This window comes from Orycteropus afer, unplaced genomic scaffold (assembly GCF_000298275.1).
Source record: "Orycteropus afer afer isolate SDZICR_OR568_19922 unplaced genomic scaffold, OryAfe1.0 scaffold00726, whole genome shotgun sequence".
NCBI lineage: Eukaryota > Metazoa > Chordata > Mammalia > Tubulidentata > Orycteropodidae > Orycteropus > Orycteropus afer.
In genome coordinates this window covers 294,432-301,469 of record NW_006922313.1, presented here as the reverse complement: position 1 = coordinate 301,469, position 7,038 = coordinate 294,432, and the positions used below count along the sequence as shown (strand labels likewise).

Below are 7,038 nucleotides of genomic sequence, written 5' to 3'. Positions count from 1 at the left end.
GTTTTCATTAGCAGCTGAGTGAGGTGCGTTTACAGCACAGGGACTCAGAGGCACACTGTCGTTACTGACTCAGCTATGAGTCATGGTGACATCATGTTACAGAGTGGAAGCCCGGTCACCGGGTCACCGTGTTGACATGTTACAACCTGGAACCTGCTCCAGGGGATTTTTTTTTTTCTTTTAATTGTAGTTTAGGAGAAAGTTTACAGAGTATATTATTTCCCACTCAACAATTTATACATATTTTGTTACATGACATTGGTTGCAACGCCCTGGATGTAACAGCTCTCTTCCCAGGCCTCCCTGGCTTCCCCAGTTCCGTTCCTTGTTTCCCGCCCCTTCCGGCCTCCTGAGCTTGGCTTTGGGGCAAACGCCGCCCTTTAGCTGCGTGCGGTTGACTGTACTGAAGCACGGGCTCCCCCGAGTGTGATTGCTCACTTCCTAGACCTGTCCAGTGCTTGGCTGCGGGGTGATCCCTGGGCATGAATTCACCTCCAGGCGTGAAGGGTGACTAAGGGCCGCAGTCCCAGGGGTGACCGGTCTCTATCAAGCTAGTCAGTCTGGCCTTTTTTGTGTTTTTCTTCTACATTTTTCTCCCTCTCTGTTCAGGACGTTCCATTGTGACCCTGATCAGCGTGGTCTGTGGTGGGAGCCAGGCACCATCTAGTTCTTCTGCTCTCGGGGTCGTGGGGGCCGAGGTTTCTGTGGCCCATGAGGCCTTTGGACTAATTGGTTCCCTGAGTCTTTTTTTCACTCTTCTTTTCTCCGGGCAAGGACAGACCAGTCACTCCATCTTAGATGGCCACTCGCAAGCTTTTTTTTTTTTTTAAAAGTATTGTGATTGGGGTGAAAATTAACAGAACAAATTCATTTTCCATAAATCAGCTCATACACATTATCTGGTAACATTGACTGCAGTTCCCCACAGTGTAACAGCTCCCCTCCCACTTCCTCCTCATAGTGACCTCTTCCCTGTGTCCTTCCCTCCATGCACTCCTGCCCCGAGCTGTCTCCCTGAGCACACACTGCCCTTCCGTTCTCCCACGATTGATCGCTCCAAGGAGTGTATCTACCTGATGTAAATGTTCACCCTTTACGCCTGTCTGTTTGGCTGGAAGCCACAGGAGTGAATTCCAGACCTGAAGGGTGACTAGGGCTCATAGTCTCAGGGGTCTCACTAGCTTTTAAGACACCAGCCGTTACTCACCAAAGTAGAACATTCTTTGTGGCCTGTCATGCTGAGTGACCTAGGTGTGCCCTGAGACTGTGGGCCGCGGTCCCAGGCCCAGTGAGTCATTCCCTCAAGGTGCTTAGTTATGATAGTTTCCTGACTGCCCCGTGCTGTGTAGCACGCTGGGATACACTGACTGCACTACAAACACGTGTGTAGAAATGCCCTCAGCCAGGCCCGTACTGTTCATGGGTGCCCCGCTCACTGTCCCCCGTGTGCTCAGCTCGCGCGTCCACGCCTGTCCCTGCTCAGTGTTGTCACTGTCATTGCCGGAGTGCGTGTGTAAGTGTGGTTTTGTTGTGTCTTACCCTTCTGCACCTCCAGGGGTCCCCTTGGCTGTCAGTCATGTTTGCTGCTGCCCCCAACCTTCCCTTCACCCCGGCTACCACACACGTCTACCCTCTAGTTAGTGACTTCCCCTCCCATCTCTGGTAACCCTCGAAGAATGCTTTCCACGTGTAAACCTCTCCACTTTTTGTAATCGTGGTCTCGTATGTTATTTCTCCTCCTGGGTGGGCTTATTTCAGTCAGCACAACGTCCTTCAGGTCCATCCGTGCTATGAGTTGTTTCGCACATTCCTAGTTGTCCTTTAAGGGTTTCTACCGCTGCGCTGTGTGGATGTCATGGTTTGTTCATGTGCTCATCCGGTGATGGGCACTTCGGTTTGCATAGTTTTCTCGGCTCTAACCTTTTGTCTTTTTTTACCTTCACTGTGGTGAAAACATGCACAACAATACGCTCACCCGCATAACAACTCCCTTGGCTGTCATCCTCTTGAAAGGATATCACGACGCCTTCTCTTCCATGGCACCGATCGCTGAGTGGTGGGTTCGAACCAACAACAAAAGGTTCGCAGTTGAATGCAGACCGTTTCTGCACCGGCAGGGACTTCCTGACGTCCCGTGGGATGCGTGACATCATCCAGTGTTTACACCTTGGAAACTGGCAGATGCTGCAGATCAGAGCTGGCTGTTGACCGCTCACAGCCCTGGGCGGAAGCTCAGTTCCAGTCTGCGTCTGACTGCCCCCGAGCTCAGAGGACCATTGCTTTCTGTCTCATGACGTTGGCTGCAGACCCTCCAATGCAACAGCGCTCTTGCTACTTCCTCCCAGGGTCCCCCTTTCTGTTTGTCCTTCCTTCCTGCCTTCGGAGCTTGGTTTGGGGGAGATGCTGCCCTTTTGCTTGTGTGGTCCCTCACCGTGTTTAGTTCACGTCATTGGCTTGTGTGTTGTTGGGCCGCTGGGTGATTCCCAGGATGGCCGGTCACTTTCTGGGTCTTGGGTTCCACATATGTGGAACGGGGCCCCCATAAACCACTAACAAAAATGTTAGCTTTCTCATCAGAGCAGATGTAGCCAGTGAACGTATTGAGTTCACTGTTGCTGAGTGTAGAGTTCCTGAGAGAGGAGGGCTAGAGACTCGGCCTTGGGGACAAGCCCGTTTGTGGGGGTGTGGAAGGGTTGGCAGGGGGACGCAGGCTTTCAGAAATGGCTGGAGGAGAGCTGGCTAAGGTCCGGCGCTGGCCCAGTCAAGTGGCTTGGTGTGCTCGGTAATTTCCCAGCAGGATGCAGGATGGTGGGCGATCCTTGTTCTCGGGGTGGCAGACTGAGTCCCACCGAGGAGGCAGAGGGCTGGATGGGAACGCAGGTGGTTGACTCCTCAGCTCAGCATGTGTTTTCTCCCCTGCCGGGCCCTTTATCTTAGAGAAAGTTCCACCCCATCCTCCTTGTGGGTGGGGATGGGTGGGTGGCGCTGCTGCGGTGAGGGGCCATCAGTCAGCTGAGTGTGCTAAGAGTAGAGACTGTCTCTCAGGGAAGGGCTTGGCCTTCGAGATCCAGCTGCTTCTGGCCTGGGCTTGGGGGGGGCGGGGCAGGTGTGTGCTGGGTGGGAAACAGGCTGTGGGCAGGGCCGGGCCGAGGGTCCCGGGAGCTGAGGCGAGAGGCCTGGGGGTGATAGGGAGCCATGCAGAGGTAGCAAGGTGCATCTGGGGGCTCACGCCTCCTGAGCTGTAAGATCCACAGGGCCAGGGTGGGTGCCTGCCTGAGTCCCTGCCAGGTCCCTGGGTGGCGCCAAGGGCTGGCGCTTGGCCACTAACCGAAGGGTTGGAGGTTCAAATCCACTCAGTGGTGCTGGGGAAGGAAGGCACCGCCTGGAAACCTGGGAGGGGCAGCTCTGCTCTCGAACACGTGGCGTCGCCGTGAGTCGGAACCAACTCCATGGCAACGGGGCAGGGGAGGGGGATCCCCTCCTCCCGGCCCAGGAACCAGGCAAAACAACCTGCTGTGGAGACGCGGAGTCTGGTGGGTCTCTCTGTGTCAGAGTGAAACTGCTCCATGGGGTTTCTTCAAAAACTAATACATGGATGTGTGTAGGTATGTGCATGCAATTATGCCTTAGGTGAGGACGGACAGAGTGCCTTGCTTTCACGTCCACACAGTCGGTGTGAACACTGGGCTCCTGCCTCCTTTCTTTGGAATTTTCTTCCCACTAGTCTTCACATCTTTGCTTTGGGGCAAATGTCCTTTTGATCCCGGGGATCTGGTTGTTCTAAGAAGGATGTCCTCCAGCCCCGGGGGGGTCATTGTAAACTTTCCAGACCTGGGAGCTGTGGTGGCGCAGTGCCTAAGGCACTCGACTGCTAACCACAAGCCTGGTGGTTCAAACCCACCAGCCACTCCTCAAAAGGAAGGTTGGGCGATCTACTTCCGTAGTGATACTGCCTCGGAAACCCAAGGAGGGGTCGCCATGAGTCGGGTCTGACTCCACGGCACTGGGTTTGGTTTTTGGTTTGGTTATTGTTCGGCTGGATGGCAGCCAGAGCGGCTCCCGTGTCAGGTCTGGAGAATGTCTCAGGTCTAGAATCTTGGGGTCCTCACACCTCTCAGACCAGTAAGTCTGGTCTTTTTTATTTTAGGACTGTGACTCTTTCTTCCACACTTTTCTCCTGCTCTGAGACCCTCTGGGATCCCAGTCAGCCTGGTTGCTTGTGGTCGCCAGGCACCATCTAGTTCTGATCTCAGTTCGTGGGTCTGTTAGTCCTTTGGACTGTTTCCATGCGTCTTTGGTTTTCTTTGCTCTGGAACAGGAGAGACTAACAGTCGTCCTCAGATGGCTGCTTGCGAGCTTTTAAGACCCCCAGACCAGGATGCAGAGTGTTGTGTGAGCTGATGTAGCTGTCCCCGAGTCTCCAGTCGCTCGCCTCTGAGCTTAGCACCTTTGTCACGTGAGGTGTCTGGCTGAGAAGTTTCCGTGATGGTGCCTGTGTGCTCACCTGTGTGTATCAACATACATGCAGCCCCACAGTCACGTACGTAGAAATACACACAATGAAGCCTCCGTGTGCAGGGTAGCAGACGCATCTCCCTGGGTCATTGCTATGCACCATCGGGCCTGCTCCGACTCACAGCCACCCCACCTACAGCAGGAGGAAACGCTGCCCGGTCCCGTGCCAGCCACACAGCCCCACGTCCCTCAGCGCGCCCCGGCAGCCACTGCGTAATCGACTGCCGATACGCTCGCTGCGGCCCCGTCTGGGTCACGGTAATCGACTGCCGATACGCTCGCTGCGGCCCCGTCTGGGTCACGGTAATCGACTGCCGATACTCTCGCTGCAGCACCGTCTGGGTCATGGTAACCGCCATGGTCACCACTGATCCTTGTGTTCCTGTCTCTCTGTGTTGCTCACGCCCTGACCTCCCCGTGTACAGACAGACCTCACTTTACCACGTTCTGCAGAGACTGCGTTTGCTGCACATGGAAGGTTTGTGACAGCCCTGCATCCAGCAAGCCTGTCGGCACCATGTTTCCAACTCCCTGTCTCTTGGCTCCGTTTTGGTCCTTCTCACAGTATTTCCAAGTTTTTCATCAGCTGTTGCACACTTAACAGATGACAGTGTAGGGTCCACATACCCCTTCCACGCACTGGGAGACCAGCCCACGCGTGTGGCTCACCTTAGGACGATACTCGCTTCACTGTGGCGGCTGGGACCAAACCCACAGCGACTCCAAGGTCGGCTCCCTTGCTTCTCCATTCACTGTTAACAGGAGCCTTCCATCTACGTTGTAATTTTTCTCCCCCTACCCACCCCATAACCATCTTTGTGTGTTTGTCTGTAAACCTCCTTGTTTTCATGATGGTCTCAGGCAGGATTTGTCCCTTTTGTATTGTCACACTGTATCATGTCCCCCGGGGGGACTCACGTCACGTCGTGAGGTGTTAGCTTTGTGTAGCGCTCCTCGTGCCTGGCGTTCCCTGGTGTGTGACACCCCCCACGTGTGGGTACCAGAGTTGGTGTCTCTCTTCCTCTGCTGATGGGCACTCAGGTGGCGTCCATCTCCAGCTGTCGTGAATGGTGCCACAGCGAGCGTGGCCGTGTGTGTCCGTCTGTCGCGGCTCCTAATCCTTCGGGAGTGGGACTGCCGGGCCATGTGGGTCTGTTTCTAGCTTTTCAGGGGGTGCCACTCCCTGTTCCACAGTGGCTGTGTCATTTTCCACCCCCACCAACCACGTACAAGTCTCAAGTGCCCCACAGCCCCGCCTGCTCTCTTTTCTCTCTTCCTGTGTTAATTAGTGCCGTCATCGTCAGGGGGAGATGGTGTCTCACTGTAGCTTGGATTTGCATCTCTCTAACGGCTAATGATCGCCTCTCTCCATTGCATTTATCGGCTGCCCGAATGTCTCCTTTGCTGTAGAGTTCATTCATGTCCTCAGCCTATTTTCCAATTGGATTGTCTTTTCCTTGTTGAGGTGCTGAAAGTTTCTGTGTATTTTAGGGATCAGTCTCTTGTCTGATCCGTTGCAACCCAAGTGTTTTCCCAGTCAGCAGGTCTTTTTTCCTCTTGGAGAAGTCTTTTGATCCCTGAGTGTTTTTAGGAGGTCCTGTCGGTCCCATTCGTCCCCTGCTGTTTGGCTCCATAAGGTTTTCGGTGGCTGATCGTTTTGGGCCGGATCGCAAGGCCTTTCGTCCAAGAGGCCTCGAGGTTGACTCAAACCTCTAATCTTTTGGTTAGCAGCTGAGTGTTTGCACTACCCAGGGGCTTCCCTGGCCCTGAGGGAGCACGGAGCATTTGAACGAAGGAGATGATGTCTGGACGCAGGTGGGGGCGGGTGGAGCCAGCCTGGCTGCGGGGAGGGTGTGGGCTGGAGCATGCCAGGAGCTGGGCTCCAGAAAACAAGACATTTCTCCCGGGCGGGAGGATGGAGCACGTGTGGGTGATGTAGGAAAAGGCTTTAAGGAGCGTGGGTTGGTTCCTCAGGGTCCTGGGGACAGGAAGAGACTAGTATGGAGGGGACAGGCCTAGAGAGGGGGTGGATGGGAGAGACCAGGTGAGTGGGGCTCAGAAGGGACAGATAGGGAGGGAGGCAAGGAGGGAGGGGACGAGGGTCCCCCAAGGGCCCGCTCTGGTGTGTGAGTGGTTGCTGCTTTCACAGAGGTGGGGACCCCTAGGAAAGATGATCTTGGGAGGAACAGACTCGACTGGGGCTGGTACAGGCAGGACATGAGGGCCTCGCGGGCCTCTGGTGGCGGTTGAGTCACCGGAGAGTGGATTCTGACCCTGGAGCCCCAACGTGTGCACAGGGGAACTCTGCTCCACGGGGCTCTCGGGGGCGGATTTCTGGGAAGCTGACCACCAGGCCTTCCTTCTGTAGGACCTCTGGGTGGCCAGATACCTCCCACCTTTCAGTGAACGTTAACCGTTTCCACCCCAGGGCCTCAGCTTGTGAAAGCACCCCATGGATCCTTTGTGGAAGGTGGTAGTCTCCCCTGTCCCAGACAGAACCAGTCAGTCCCAGCCCACGGTGGC

The 7,038-nt window shown here is 55.2% G+C and overlaps 1 protein-coding gene across 1 annotated transcript in view; it reads left to right on the top strand.

Annotated features, from left to right (window-relative positions):
- TMEM150B (transmembrane protein 150B) overlaps nt 1-7,038 on the top strand; it is a 13,633-nt gene that overhangs the window by 5,606 nt on the left and 989 nt on the right. The window lies entirely within an intron of this gene.